General features: G+C 39.3%; 1 protein-coding gene across 17 annotated transcripts in view; it reads right to left on the bottom strand.

Moving 5' to 3' along the window:
• The window catches only part of APBB2 (amyloid beta precursor protein binding family B member 2), a 452,510-nt gene that overhangs the window by 57,163 nt on the left and 379,468 nt on the right, over positions 1-15,879 (bottom strand). The window lies entirely within an intron of this gene.

The following is a 15,879-nucleotide window of genomic DNA, read 5'->3' on the forward strand; positions in this document are numbered from 1 at the left end:
ATCAGGCTTGGCCATTTAACATGGTTTGATGAAACATGAGCAAAAGTGATGTCATTTCCAAGTCTGAAGAGTCAGTATATGCTTCTTCATCTTTTTCCTTCTGCCACCAGGGCCGGTAATGCTCTACTCTAGATAGCTGTTGTTTCAACAGGCTTTGACTCTGCTGGTTTGAAATTGTTATGTACTCCAGAAAAGCCCTATTTTCTTTTCGAATCCAATCTCATGGGGACAGACCTATCGTTTAGGGTGGTAACTTTGATTGGATTGTTTCCATGGCGATGTGACACACCCAGCTGTGAGCATGACCTTTTGATCTTGGAGATGTAACTCCACCCACCAAGATGGGTCTTGATTATTTCACAGGAGTCCTTTAAAAGGGGGGGACATTTTGGAGAAGACACAAGTTTGCTTCAGAGCTGACAGAGACACAGACATATGGAGATGCTTGGAGTGCCAAAAGAGAGAACAGATGCTTGGACATGGATGTTTGGTTATTCAGAGCCCAGCAGACATCACAATGTGCCTTCCCATGAGATACTAAACAAGTCAGAACCCAGAGTTGTGTCCCAGAGGAGCTAAGTGAAGGTCCACAGATGCTTAGAGAGGAAACCACTGGCATCAGAAGGTGGAAGCAATGGAACCAGGAACAAGGACCAGTGACGCCAGCTACATCCTTCCCATGTGACAGACACTGGCCTTTCTTGAATCATGGTATCTTTCTGTGGATGCCTTAATTTGGACATTTTATGGCCTTACAACAATAAACTATAACTTAATAAATTCCTTTTATAAAAGTCAACCCAACTCAGCATCAAGGGATTGAGAAAACCTTCTTGACCAAAAGGGGGAAGAGAGAAATGAGACAAAATAAAGTGTCAATGGCTGAGAGATTTCAGTCGAGAGGTTATCCTCGAGGTTATTCTTAAATATTATACAGATATCACCTTTTTAGCTAAGGTATATTGGAGAGGCTGGGGGGAAGTGTCTGAAAATGTAGAGCTGTGTTCCAGTAGCCATGTCTCTTGAAGATGAATGTATAATGATATAGCTTTCACAATGTGGCTGTGTGATTGTGAAAACCTTGTGTCTGATGCTCCTTTTGTTTACGGTATGGACAGATGAGTAAACACATGGATTAAAAATAAATAAGTAATGGGGGAACAAATATTAAAATAAATTTAGTAGAGGGCAGGCCACAGTGGCTCAGCAGGCAAGAATGCTTGCCTGCCATGCCAGAGGACCCGGGTTCGATCCCCGGTGCCTGCCCATGTTAAAAAAAAAAAAAAAAAATTAGTAGATTGAAATGCTAGTGATCAATGAATGGGAGGGGTAAGGGGTATGCTATGTATGAATTTTTTCTGTTTCTTCTTATTTCTTTTTCTGAATTGATGCAAAAGTTCTAAGAAATGATCATGATGATGAATATACAACTATGTGACGATATTGCGAGTTATTGATTAGATATCAAGAATGGAATGATCATATGGTAAGAGTGTTGGTGTTTGTATGTTGGTATGTTTAATAAATTAAAAAAGATATATAGATGATAGATATGATATATACAACAGATTGCTATAGATGGAATGATATTACAAATGTGACAAAATGTTAAAAGTTGGTAAATCTGGGTACCTGGGTAGAGGGTATATGGGAGTTCTCTGTATTATTTTTGCAACTTTCCTGCAAGTGTGAAATTATTTCAAAATAAAAAGTTTAAATTAAAAAACAAAAAAAAAATAAACCCATTTCTGGAGGGGTGTGAGGGTAGTTCAGTAGTAGAAATCTGGCCTGCCATGCAGGAGACCCAGGTTTGATTATCAGTCCATGCACTTTCCAAAAAGCAAACAAACAAGCAAAAACAAACAATTCAACAAATGGTCCTGCAACAAAGGATACTCACATGGAAAAATAATGAAATGTGACCCCACCATACAGCATATAAGAGTAAAAAAGTCAACCCATTTTTTTGGTATTTTGTATTTCTGGCACATTAACACACTAATACAGACTCTTTCTGCTAACCCTCAGAAAGCTGTTTTAAGCCACTGAGATTTTTTAATTGTTACCATAGCATAACTTAACCTATGTTAACTGATACATATGATCAAAGAAAGGCTAACAGAAAAGGTAGGAACTGGGAGGAGTCAGGACAACAATGTCATTCAACACTCCTACAGCACTTGAGAGTTACAGTATGAAGTGCTTTCTAGGACACAAGGACCCCAGTAACTACTTGCCTATTCTACTTGGACAATATATCCCAAGAGGACTGAGACCATTGTTCATGGCTACAACCTTGGTACCAAGCACAATAGCTGGCATGAGTGTCTAACAAATCCCAGAGAGGGAGATGGGGCCAGACTGACATAAAATAGAGGGAGGAAGGAGAAAAGAAATTTCAGTTAGAGACCATATCTTGAGACCTCAAGGTAGGAATGAAAAAGATGGGGCTGTGGGTATGAAGAAAGCAACTTTACAGATTACTTAGAAATATACAGGTACAATTATGGTTAATTATAATCATATATCTTAAAAAAATAATAAATAAATAAAGACAGTGTCCCCTTCTGAATAATGACAGCCATTTCTCTTCTCCTTCTATCCTGATCGATGTCATTTTTTGGGGGAATAATCCACTCTGGTACCATGGTTTTGAGGTATAAGTGAATGATTAATAACATTATGAATAAAAAGGACCCAAAATTTGAAGACTTAAGTTATATACCATCTTCTTTTTCATTGCTTTTTTTTAAAGCACTCTAATTATTGTAGACAGACATGTTTAAGCCTTTTATTTTCAACCCGTGACTTAGTGAATTTAATGAATAATATTAGGTTTTATCTTTTTAAATAAATATCTTCTATAGCTTCTCTTATGTCAATAAAAAAAGACAAAGCAATTCTTAAGCCAGAAGCTATATAGACATAAATCAGAACATTTCCTTTAGGCAAGAAAAGGGCATAGACAATTACTCTAGACTACCGAACTTGTGGGGAAAATATATTAAGAAATCCCATCCCATCCATTAGATGTAATGCTTTTAGTAATCACTGCTTATCTTTGTAATGGAATTCCTGGTGCTGGAGAAAACTAGTTTGGCAAGCAAGTACCCTTAGGGCAGAGGTGATTTCTGTGACATTATTATTATTCTCTAATTCTTGTAGAAAGCCACAACTGTCACTTGGATCGATCAATAAACATTAATTGACTGCAAAGATATATTTTAAACTCTGATATTTTTTCAGCTTATCAGAGATTTATAAGAAAAAACTTCATAATACTCTTGGTGTAGAATGCACAGTATCTTGCAATCATTAAATAATAGGAAAGTCTGAGAAAACCTGTATTTCATACAACATGTTGCTTAATGGGACATTACAACTAGACACTGTTTTTCATTCATTCATTCAAATTTATATCCCATTTGCTTCAAAAATAATCAAGTGGTTTACAATAAAAGGAACACATTCTATCAGACTTAAATTAGAAAAATAAAATATTTAAAACTAAATTGAAGGAAGGGGACATAATTCTACACATCAGTTAGGCTAAGCTTGAACTGCATTTAACCATTTCTGATCCACAAGAATAGCAATTTCATTATGGTTCAGTCTAATACTATAACTGCAATTGAGTATTTAATTTAACTTAAAACTTCCTGACAAAGAGGGAAAAATGACAAACTACATAATTCTCATTGTTAACTGAAATACATGTAAATTCTTTAAGAGAGACAATATTATTTAGATATTAATGTCTAAAAGAAAACTGCAAGTCTATTTTATTTTACATGGGCAGGCACCAGGAAATGGACCCAGGTCTCTGGCATGGCAGGTGAAAGCTCTGCCACTGAGCCACCGTCACCCACCCAAGTCTATTTTTCATAAAAAAGCAACTTAATATAAAAGACAATGTCTTCAGGGATAGTATTACCAAAGCAGTAGAAATTTTCTTCATGTGGTCACCAATTAAAATTCATACTGACTGCAATAAAAGCTATGCTCATAAAGATACAAAACTTTTCAGGAAGGCACGGGGGTGGGAGTGCTAGGCAAACAAAAGTCTAAAATTATAGCTTTGCTATAATATAACATGATATACAGTTATCAATCAGAATCCATGGATCAATGTTCTTCAGCGGTTTCTAATGTGGTGTACCCCAGAAATGCTAAGGTCTTCTGGAGGTTCATTAGTGTGAAGCAAATAATGTGCTTTATGCTCACAAAAGTGTTAGGTACAGGACAACTCAGAACCTTCAGACATACATTAGGGGCTATCTTTGAGAACAGACCATTGCTCTCACACACACAGTGTCCCCTGAAATTACCTGACTGTGCTGGTTTGAAAGGAAGTATGCCCCCTAGAAAAACCATGGTTAATCAAAATATCATTTCATAAAGGTAGAATAATCTCTATTCAATATTGTATGTTTGAAACTGTAATCAGATCATCTCCCCAGATGATGTGATTTAGTCAAGAATGGCTGTTAAACTGGATTAGGGGATGACACGTCTCCACCCATTTGGGTGGGTCTTGATTGGTTTATTGGAGTCCTATAAAAAAGGAAACATTTTGGAGAATGCGAGATTCAGAGAGAGCAACACTACAAAGCAGAGAGTCCACCAGCCAGTGACCTTTGGAGATGAAGAAGGAAAACACCTCCCGGGGAGTTTCATGAAACTGGAAGCAAGGAGAGAAAGCTAGCAGATGACGCCATATTCGCCATGTGCCCTTCCAGCTGAGAGAGAAGCCCTGACTATGTTTGCCATGTGCCTTCTCACTTGAGAGAGAAACCCTGAACTTCATCGGCTTTCTTGAACCAAGGTATCTTTCCCTGGATGCCTTTGATTGGACATTTCTATAGACTTGTTTTAACTGGGATATTTTCTTGGCCTTAGAACTGTAAACTAACAACTCATTAAATTCCCCCTTTTAAAAGCCATTCTGTTTCTGGTATATTGCACTCCGGCAGTCAGCAAACTAGAACACTGACCATGGAAGCTTTATTTTTTAAACACCAATTGAACTGGAAGAGCGTTCAGCTCAAAACATTTGGAAAAGTTGAGCATAGGCAATGTTATTCAAATTATGACTAACTAGCAGTCACTAACAACATTTTAAAAAGTTAAACAGAATAGAGCAGGAAAGAAAAAAATCTAAGCACAGAGAGCACAGTGAAGGTAAGTAATGTATGAAATTTTTGTTTGTTATAAGTGAGTGAACGAGTAAGGGAGAGAGAATGAATTGGGTCATGCTATAAACTGTATTTCTTATGAGTAATGACAAAAAAGTTTAAAAGCCAATGATGTAGACAAATGAATGACTATGAAGATTGTGGAAGTTCACACATATTTTTTAAATACTAAATCTAATAACTGGCGTTACTAAATGTATTTCCATGTGAGTGGAGACAAATACATAATCAGCAAGTTAAAGGATCCTTCAGAGAAGCTGGAGTATACATTTATATAGGCTACTGTTGGACCCCAGAGTTGGGAATGGCCCGTCCCATCTAAGGAAAGTTAAGGGCTTCACAGAGGAGGCTTTAGAGAATAGTAGACAGGAACATGCACCTCAGGCGAAGAGAACTGCAGGGTAGAGCACAGGCCCCTGCAGTTGGAAAGAGCACTAGTTCAGCCAGGCCACACAGGAGTGGGGAGCTGGGCAGAGGCAGTGAAACAGCAGGCAAAGTGAGACCTGGCATACCACACTACAGTGTGGACTCCAACATATAAGCAAGAGGATACATGTCTTTACATATTAGAAAAGTTACTTGGGTTGCAGTGTGGTGGGGCTTTTTAGGAGGGCAGCAATAAGGAAGTAGAGAGGCTGATGGTGAGGTCATTGTAGAGAGTTGGGAACGGTGAGGCAGTACATGATATGTTAAGAAAAATTAGCCCAAATCAGGAAATAAAGCAAAAGGGTGACTGTGTATCTTGTCAATGGAATAGTAGAGCAATATTGAATGGGTCCTCCTAAGGATTATTTAATCCCTAGTGGAGCATTGTCCAATATAAATGTAATGTGAGCCACATGTTATTAAATAATCTCTAATAACCACATGAAGAAAAAGGAAAAACAAATGAAATTAATTTTTTTTTAATTGAAGGAAGATAACTTATTAGAAGGAGCATTTACAACATTGTGGATAGGGTTCAGGAAAAGCAATAAGGGATGATATAGTACCCCAGGGCCAGTAACTGTGGGTCATTGCTATGACCTTTAGGTCTCAGGGTAAGGAGGGAATATGACAGGAACTTCAAAAATTAGCTGTATGAAGAGAGCTGTGGTGTTTGGTTGAGATACCCAGCCCACCATGACACCTAAACCAGGGAAGGCACAGGTAAAGACTCTTACCCTCTGAGACGCCAGAGACTCTCTCTGGTAAAGCCAATCAGAACCAGAGGGCAAGAGGTTCCAATATTGTGGCATTAAAAAGAAATGCAAAGTACACACTACAACATGGATGAAACTTAAAGACATCATATTGAGTGAAACAAGCCAAATACAAGAGGAAATACTGTATGAAAAATTATATGAAAATATAATTATATGAAATTATTAGAATGTGCAAATCCGTAGTCAGAAATTAGTATACAAGTTACCAGGGGTGGAAGTGGGAAATAGGGAATTAATGCTTAAAATTTGGTGTGGAGTTTCAATTTGGAATGATGGAAAGATCTTGATAATGAATGGTAGTAATGGCAGCACAACATCGTGACTTAATTAACATCACTGAACCGCATACCCGAAAGTGGCCAAAATGGGAAATTTTATGTTGTATATATGAATAAAATTTTAAAAACCCAAAGAATTATAAGAGAGAAGTTTCTGAATGAAATAACAAGTAAAATAAAGATGGGCTAAAAAAAATAATAAAAGATGTGATAACATGGTTGAGCTTTGAAAACATAATGCTAAGTAAAAGAAGCCAGACACAAAAGCCAATATATGGAATAATTCAAAATGAAATTAATTTTAATATATTTTCTTCAACCTAATATGCCCAAAATATAACTTCAGCATGCAATCAATATACAATATTGAAGTGAGATACTTCACATTCTTTTTCTATACAATGTCTTCTAATTCTAGGGTGTATTTTACACTTTCTACATCTCAATTTAGACTAGCCACATTTTAAGTGTTCAGTAGCCACCATACTGAAAAGCACAGCTCAAGGGGAATGTGTCTTTGTCTGACTATTCACCAGATTCTGTGAAGTTGGCCGTTACATTGTAGAAGTTTCAAAAGTTAAAAATGATTCCTGTCCAGTTGAAAAGATAACCTCAAAGTTGAAGGTTTAATTTCTAGTAGACCACTAACCAATTTTTTATCTAACTTAGTGATCTACTTTAGTACTCTTTCTTCCTTCTCTTTTCCTCTGGATGCTGTTCAGATTTTCTTTATGCCTTTTGTTTCCCCCATTTTACTAATGTCTTAGTTAACCAGAGCTACTATGACAAAAGCCCCACCCAGTGGGTTGGTCTAAACAACAAGTATTTATTGTCTCACAGGTTTGGAGACTTCTCACAGTAGTCCAAAATCAATGTGGCAGCAAAGCCATGCTTTCTCTCAGAACTGGCAGTGTTCTGGTGATGGCAGACCTCCATAACATGGCCATTTCTCTCTCCACACTGGCGTTTACTGGGTTCTGGTTTATTCCTGTGGCTTTCTCTCACTGTCTCTGAATTTCTTTTCTTCCTAAGGCCTCTAGTCATATGGACTGAGCCACCCAGATTCAATTTGGTCACATCTTAATGATAATATCTTCAAAAGGTCCTATTTACAAATGGGCTCATACCCACAGGAACACAGATTAAGATTAATACATGTTGTCTGTGGGGCTATGACTAAATACCCAACAACTAGGATATGCCCAGGTAACTGTATAGGTACACAGTGAGTATGTATGTATACATGTTTAACTCCTTCTGCTTGAGGTTCCTTGTGGTTCCTGAAAACACAAATGCTTCCTTACGGATGGACTGTCAGTTTTGGAAGATTCTCAGTCTCTCCTATATTACTCTGAACTGGTTTTTGGTATCCTGCTGGTTCCTGCATTCTTGAGTTAAATGAATCTTTGGCATACTCACTGCATACTTTTAAAATTATATTTTGAACAGCTTAATTGAGGGAAAGTTGACAAACAATAAAATGTACGTATTTTAAAAAACAGAATTGATTTGTATTTATCTGTGAAACTATCACCACAATTAAAATAGTGAATAGATTTATAACCTCTAAAATTTCTTGAGTCTTTATAAACCCTTCCTCTCATCCCTCTACAGGCATCTCTGACCTACTTTTTATCAGTATAGATGAGCTCAGCTTTCATTTTCTAGAGTTTCATATAAATGAAATCATACAGTATGTACTCTGCTTCTCTCACTCAGCATTATTTTGAGATTCAGCCATTTTGTTCTGTGTATCACTAGTTCATTCCTTTTTATTGCTGTGTTGTGTTCTACCTTATGGATATACCATAATTTGTCTATTCATCTGTTGATGGGCATTTAAGTTTACAGTTTTAATACTCACTGCATATAGGAGAGTCTGGTTTTAATATTTAAAAAATCATGGCCTGAGTATTAAGGAGGTAGATCATTAGGGCCTGAACACTCACTGTATGTGGGGCATAACAAGCAGGAGGAGGGTTATACCTGTTTGAATCTGTGGTGGACCCCGGAAAAGCCATGCCCTTTAATCCTCATTCAATTTTGCTGGCTGGGAGCATTTTGATTATTCCTTTGGAGCTGGGACCCACCCAATTGTGGGTGGTAACTTTTAATCAGATAGCTTCCATGGAGTTGTGACTCCACCCATCAATCCTTTAAAAGAGGAAACATTTTGGAGAGCTTTTTAGAGCCACGAGAAAGCCACAGCAAAATGCTGCAGAATCATGGAGCAGAGCCCAATAATTAGCCAGTGATTATTAGAGAGGAAGAAGGAAAACTCCTCCCAGGGAGCTTCATAAAACAAGCCAGGAGAGAAAGCTGAGAGACTTCACCACGTACCGTTTCAGCTGATAAAGAAGCCCCAAACTTCATCGGCCTTTCTTGAGTGAAGGTAACCTCTCCTTGGTGCCTTAATTTGGACATCTTTATAGCCTTGCTTTAATTGGGACATTTTCTCAGCCTTAGAACTGTAAACTAGCAACTTATTAAGTTCCCCTTTTTAAAAGTCATTCTGTTTCTGGCATATTGTGTTCCAGCAGCTAGCAAACTATAACAGATTTTGAGATATGACCCACCTCAATCAGGTGGGTCTTAATCGTCTTACTGGAGTCCTTTAAAAGAGAGAAGATACAGGAAAAAAAAAAAGAAAGAAAAAAAACAAGAGAAGGTGTGAGAGAAGACAGAGAAGCTGAGGGATGGGGCGGCCAGAAGCTGAAAGCAACGGAACCTGGGAGAAAAGGATCAGCAGATGCCACTTTGTGCCTTCCCATGTGAAAGAGAAGTCGTGGATTGCCAGCAGCCTTTAGGAACAAATTATCATTCTGTTGATGCTTTGATTTGGGCATCTTCACAGCCTCAGAACTGTAAACTTTGTAAGTTAATAAAATCCCCATTGTAAAAGCCAACCCATTTCTGGTATATTACATTTCATGAGCTTTAGCAAACTAAAATACCCAGTGACCAACTGTGCCACATTATGTTCTCAGTCACTGGACCTGCCACGAAGCCAAAAATCTCAGGGTTAAGTCTGAGTAAAAAAGTTTGAGGCAACAACTTGTGCACGAAAAGCAGTGACTGCATGTTCATTTGCACTAACATGAGATTTTTAGCAATTGATCAAACACCTACTCAGTTATGGAGCGTCTGCAACACGGTTATAATGGAGCTAGAGTCTGGGTTATGACCATTATAACTTTCCCTGCTCTCAAGGACACTAATCTAGGTTTATGTGGGTTGTCAGGCTATTTCTCCAATAAAACTATTCTTCCTTCTTTTCTTGGAATGTTTCAGGTACTCCAAGAAGATCACTGCACTCTGAAAACTGACAGAGAATCACTGCAGCTAATCAAGATAGATCACCCACACGTTGCTTTCAGAAAGGCCCATTTCTCATCTGGCTGGAGGATACAGGGAAAGGGCAAGATAGAAGTGTTTGGGGATCAACATCAGAATTTTCTGCTCTCTCTTGACATGACAGCCTCAAGCCCCACGCATCACTGGCTGCTGCTGAAAGATGCTTCTCAGAAATTCTGCATTATGCACTGGAACCTGAAATACCCGAATGGATGATGTGTTCCACAGAAGAAACTGCTGTTCTCAAAAACTCAGCAACAGGGACCATGCCACCATGAACGGTCTCTTTGAAAATGCCCTTGCACCCTCCTCTGAGGGACCCTCTTCTTGGACAATGACTTAGAATGTCTTTCTTTAAAGGTTATTCTAGGCTGAAAGTAGTATAGCAAGCATCCTGCAAGATTAATAGAAGGCAAGGAAGTCACTTTTAAAGATATAAAACATAACCATAGTATAAGTCAGCAAAATGGTCAAGTAAATTCTGATGCCTCTGCTTATCATGGTGCTGTATTAAAAAGAAATTAACTCTGGAGGTCAAGATAATACTGTAGTGTGGAAGAGAATTATTGCTCTCTCGAAGACTTTTCTCCCTGAGGCAAGACAGCATATACCCTAGATTAAACTTTCATCAGCAGATCTTAGAATTCCATCAATCTTTCATTACTGTCTGGCTTACTAGATGTCATTAGGAAATGCTCTCTTCTCCACACAGAGAGCCCACGAAATTGCTCCAAAGAAAAGAAACAACTGTAAAGCAAAAACAGAGATACTGTTCAAATTTGCTCCAAGAGTCACACTATTTCTAAATCATCTAAAACAGAAATGCCTATTTGTCACTAACTTTACCAATTTAGAAAGGAAATCTCTTCAGCAAAAGTGCTTCTGTGTCATCCACAGCATGATCCATGCTGAGCAGAAAGAACAGCCATACTCACCTGCTAGAAAAACAAAACGAAATACACCACCTCTTTCAAATGACCTCTGTGTGGAAGACACACTCTCTGTGCTGTGTAAGTGGCTGCCTGCTTCAGTCAGTGCTAATCTAATCTGAAGGGTCAGCAATGGCGCATATAAGGCAGGATCATTCAGGAGACACAAACCACATACTTATTTGAACTGAGAGAACAGAATACACGAATTCTAACTAGGTAGCTAAAAAGGCAAAAAGGGAATCTGAAGTTATTATGGAGATAGTAATTGCAGGAGGGAGCTGTGACTCATTTGTAACGTTGAGAGAGCAAAGTAAGAGGATGCAATTATTAAAATTTTGAAGACTGCAAGAAGATCTCAGTGGTGCAAAACCTCCGACCACTGACAGCGGTGCTGCCCAGCTGGTGCTAGTGTCTCTGGGCTTGAAGGTGGAACCTCAAGCATCTGCAGCCCAGACCTTTACAGAGAGCATGCAAACCAGGGATGCAAAGAACTTGGTGCAGAGCTCAGCTATTGGAAAAACCTGTGCCCTCGGGGTGAAGAAGCCTTGCTGGGGTGTTGTTCTCAGAAACAGGAAGCAGGCAGAAAGGAGGTCCCTTCTTCCTCCTCAGGTCTCACAGCCTCTTTCTAGTGCCCCACACTTTTCAGAGTAAAACAGGTAGCCAACCAAGAAGCAGAAGTATGTTTTTTCTGTGCCCCAGTTCCAGCATTACACAGCAGTGCAGAGAAAGGTGGGTTTGAAGCTATGAGAAGCAGTTTAATAACTGGCACAGGAAGTGTCTTAGTTTGCTAACTGCCAGAATGCAATATACCAGAAACGGAAGGGCTTTTAAAAAGAATTAAATAAGTTGCTAGTTTACAGTTCTAAGGCTGAGAAAATGTCCCAATTAAAACAGGTCTATAGAAATGTCCAATCAAAGGCATCCATGGAAAGATATCTTGGTTCAAGAAGGCCGATGAAGTTCAGGGTTTCTCTCTCAAGTGAGAAGGCACATGGTGAACATAGTCAGGGCTTCTCTTTCAGCAGGAAGGGCACATAGCGAACACAGCATCATCTGCCAGCTTTTTCTCCTGGATTCCTGTTTCATGAAGTTCCCTGGGAAGCGTTTTCCTTCTTCATCACCAAAGATTGCTGGCTGGTAGACTCTCTGCTTCATGGTGCTGCAGCATTCTCTGCTCTTTCTGAATCTCTTGCGTTCTCCAAAGTGTTTCCTCTTTTACAGGCATTCCATAAACTAATCAAGACCCACCATTGGGTCTATCTAATTCAGCTTAACAAACACTCTTGACTGAGTCACATCTCCAGGGAGATGATCTAATTACACTTTCAAACATACAGCACTGAATAGGGATTAGAAGAAACGGCTGTCTTTACAAACTGGGATTAGGATTAAAACATGGTTTTTCTAGGGTATATACATCCTTTCAAACCAGCACAGGAAGCAACAACAGTCCATGGTTAGAAAACTTGAGGTTATTAGTTTTCAGACTGTGGCAGGATGCCAATGGCTTTGATTGCTCTTCCTTATAGTAGAGTTTTTTTAAAAAATATTTTTATTGAGAATTCTTCACACACACATACAGTCCATCCTTAGTATGTAAACAGTGGCTCACAATATCACATCATTGTGTATTCATCACTATGATCATATTCAGAACATTTGCATCACTCCAGAAAAAAAAGAAAAAGGAAAAAACTCATACATCTCTATCCCTTACCCTTCCCTTTCACTGATCACTAGTATTTCAATCTACCCAATATTTTTTTTACCCCTTATCCACCTCCCTTACTATTTATTTATCCTTATTTTTTTTACTCATCTGTCCATAGCCTGGATAAAGGGAACATCAGACACAAAGTTTTCACAATCACATGGTCACATTGTAAAAGCTATAAAGTTATACAATCATCTTCAAGAATCAAGGCTACTGGAACACAGTTCAACAGTTTTAGGTGCTTCCCTCCAGCCACTTCAATACACCATAAACCAAAAAGGGATATCTATATAATGCATAAGAATAACCTCCAGGATAACCTTTCGATTCTGGTTGAAATCTCTCAGCTACTGAAACTTCATTTTGTCTCATGTCTCTTTTTCCCCTTTTGGTCAAAAAGACTTTCTTGATCCCATGATGCCAGGTCCCAGCTCATCCCCAGGAGTTCTGTCTCATGTTGCCAGGGAGATTTACACCCCTGGGTTATATCCCACAAGGATGGAAAGGCAGTGAGTTCACCTGCCGAGTTGGCTTAGAGAGATAGGCCACATCTGAGCAACAAAAGAGGTTCTCTGGGGGTGATTCTTAGGCATAAATGTAAGTAGAGTTAGCTTCTTCTTTGCAGGAATAAGTTTCTGCCTATTGAATTGGTTGTCCCCCTGCTTACGAGAATATCAGGAATACCCCAGATGGGGAAGTTGAGTATTTCCTCCTTTCTCCCCAGTCCCCCAAGGGAACCTTACAAATACTTTTCTATTCTCTACCCAAATTACTCTGGAATATATCAGGGCATCACACTAACCTGTACAAATTGACAAGATCTCAAACCATATTCAAGACTCCATGTAATTATGGTGTACAAATAAACTGACCATACAAGTTAAATTAGACAATGCACTTGGTAATAGAGTTTTAATTTGGCAAGTGTCCACCTAGCTAAAGACTCTATTTCCCAGAGTCCCTTGTAGCTGAATATGGCCAATGGGATGTGAACAGAATCTAAGAATAGTGAGATGTGCAAATTCTAGGTCATCTTCAACTTAAAGTAAATCACTTGCCTTGGTCACCCCAGGAAAACACTCAGAGGATGGCAAACAAACAACCTAGAAGGAGCCAGTGTCACTGAGTGGCTGTGGCACAGCACTAGCCTGCCAGACTATACTGCAGACTGCAGATGGCTACATGAGAACCAATCTCTATTATTTAAGGCAGTGAACTTCAGAGTACTTGTAGCAGAAGCCTGGCCTGCATCCTTCTTAATAACCAAAGATTTGGTTCTAAAGACTAGGAGTAAGTCTGAGCAATGCTTACAGTACCCAGAGTGTTGCTGAAAGAATTAAGACACAGGTGAGAAAAGAGAGAGAGAGACAGTGGAAAAGGACACACCCTTTTCATGACACCTTCCTACAGCAGCCACAAAGATCTCCTAATTCTACTGTGATTCTAATGTTCTTTCTGTAAAGACCTGGACTATTATATAGTCTGGATTACATCATCATATATATATATATTTTTAGCAGCGTTTAAAAATGTAAAATCAGGGACTTCCGGAGAAGATGGCGGCTTAGTAAGACGCGCGGGTCTTAGTTCCTCCTCCAGAACAGCAACTAAAGAAACAGAAACAATACGAAACAGCTCCCGGAGTCACGACAGAGACCAAAAAGACAGCGTGCCCCATTCTGGAATGGCTGAACAGGCAGGGAGAATCCGCTGCGGTGAGATACCCGAGGGGCGCGCATTCTCCCGGCTGGGGTAGCTGGCGACTGGGGTCCCCTCCACGCACGTGGCTCCCCGGTCTGACTGGGAACGTTGGATAGCGGGGCCCTCCCGCCACGCTTGGCATCTCGGGCCAGCTGGGCAATTTGGACCGGTACTCCCTCAAGGCGCGGTGGCCGGCAACCCCCCTCCATGCGCGGTTTCCCGGGCCGACTGCGAGATTCGGATTGGCAAGTTAAAGGAGCCACAGCATCTTTTACTGGTGGGACCCGCAGACAGACGAGCGTCACGAGCGCCACCTACTGGGCAGGATAAGAAAAACAGAACCAAGAGATTTCACAGAAAAACTTTTCAACCAGCCGGGTCCCACACCCAGGGAAATCTGATCAAATGCCCAGACACCAGCAGAAAATAATGGATGACGCTCGGAAAATTGAAGATATGGCCCAGTCAAAGGAACAAACCAATAGTTCAAATGAGATACAGGAGCTGAGACAACTAATGCTGAATATACGAACAGAAATGGAAAAACTCTTCAAAAACCAAATCAATAAATTGAGGGAGGACATGAAGAAGACATGGGCTGAACAAAAAGAAAAAATAGAAAATCTGAAAAAACAAATCACAGAACTTATGGGAGTGAAGGGCAAAGAAGAAAAAATGGAAAAAACAATGGATACCTACAATGGTAGATCTAAAGAGACAGAAGCTACAATTAGTGAACTGGAGGGTGGAACATCTGAATTCCAAAAAGAAACAGAAACTATAGGGAAAAGAATGGAAAAACTTGAGCAGGGGATCAGGGAACTGAATGACAATATGAAGCGCACAAACATACGTGTTGTGGGTGTCCCAGAAGGAGAAGAGAAGGGAAAAGGAGGAGAAAAACTAATGGAAGAAATTATCACTGAAAATTTCCCAACTCTTATGAAAGACCTAAAATTACAGATCCAAGAAGTGCAGCGCACCCCAAAGAGAATAGACCCAAATAGGCGTTCTCCAAGACACTTACTAGTTAGAATGTCAGAGGTCAAAGAGAAAGAGAGGATCTTGAAAGTAGCAAGAGAAAAACAATCTGTCACATACAAGGGAAACCCAATAAGACTATGTGTAGATTTCTCAGTAGAAACCAGGGAAGCTAGAAGACAGTGGGATGATATATTTAAATTACTAAAAGAGAAAAACTGCCAACCAAGACTTCTATATCCAGCAAAATTGTACTTCAAAAATGAAGGAGAAATTAAAACATTTATAGACAAAAAGTCACTGAGAGAATTTGTGACCAAGAGACCAGCTCTGCAAGAAATACTAAAGGGAGCACTAGAGTCAGATACGAAAAGACAGAAGAGAGAGGTATGGAGTAAAGTGTAGAAAGAAGGAAAATCAGATATGATATATATAATACAAAAGCCAAATGGTAGAGGAAAATATTATCCAAACAGTAATAACACTAAAAGTTAATGGACTGAATTTCCCAGTCAAAAG

Source organism: Tamandua tetradactyla, chromosome 19, assembly GCF_023851605.1.
Source record: "Tamandua tetradactyla isolate mTamTet1 chromosome 19, mTamTet1.pri, whole genome shotgun sequence".
Taxonomy (NCBI): Eukaryota; Metazoa; Chordata; class Mammalia; order Pilosa; family Myrmecophagidae; genus Tamandua; species Tamandua tetradactyla.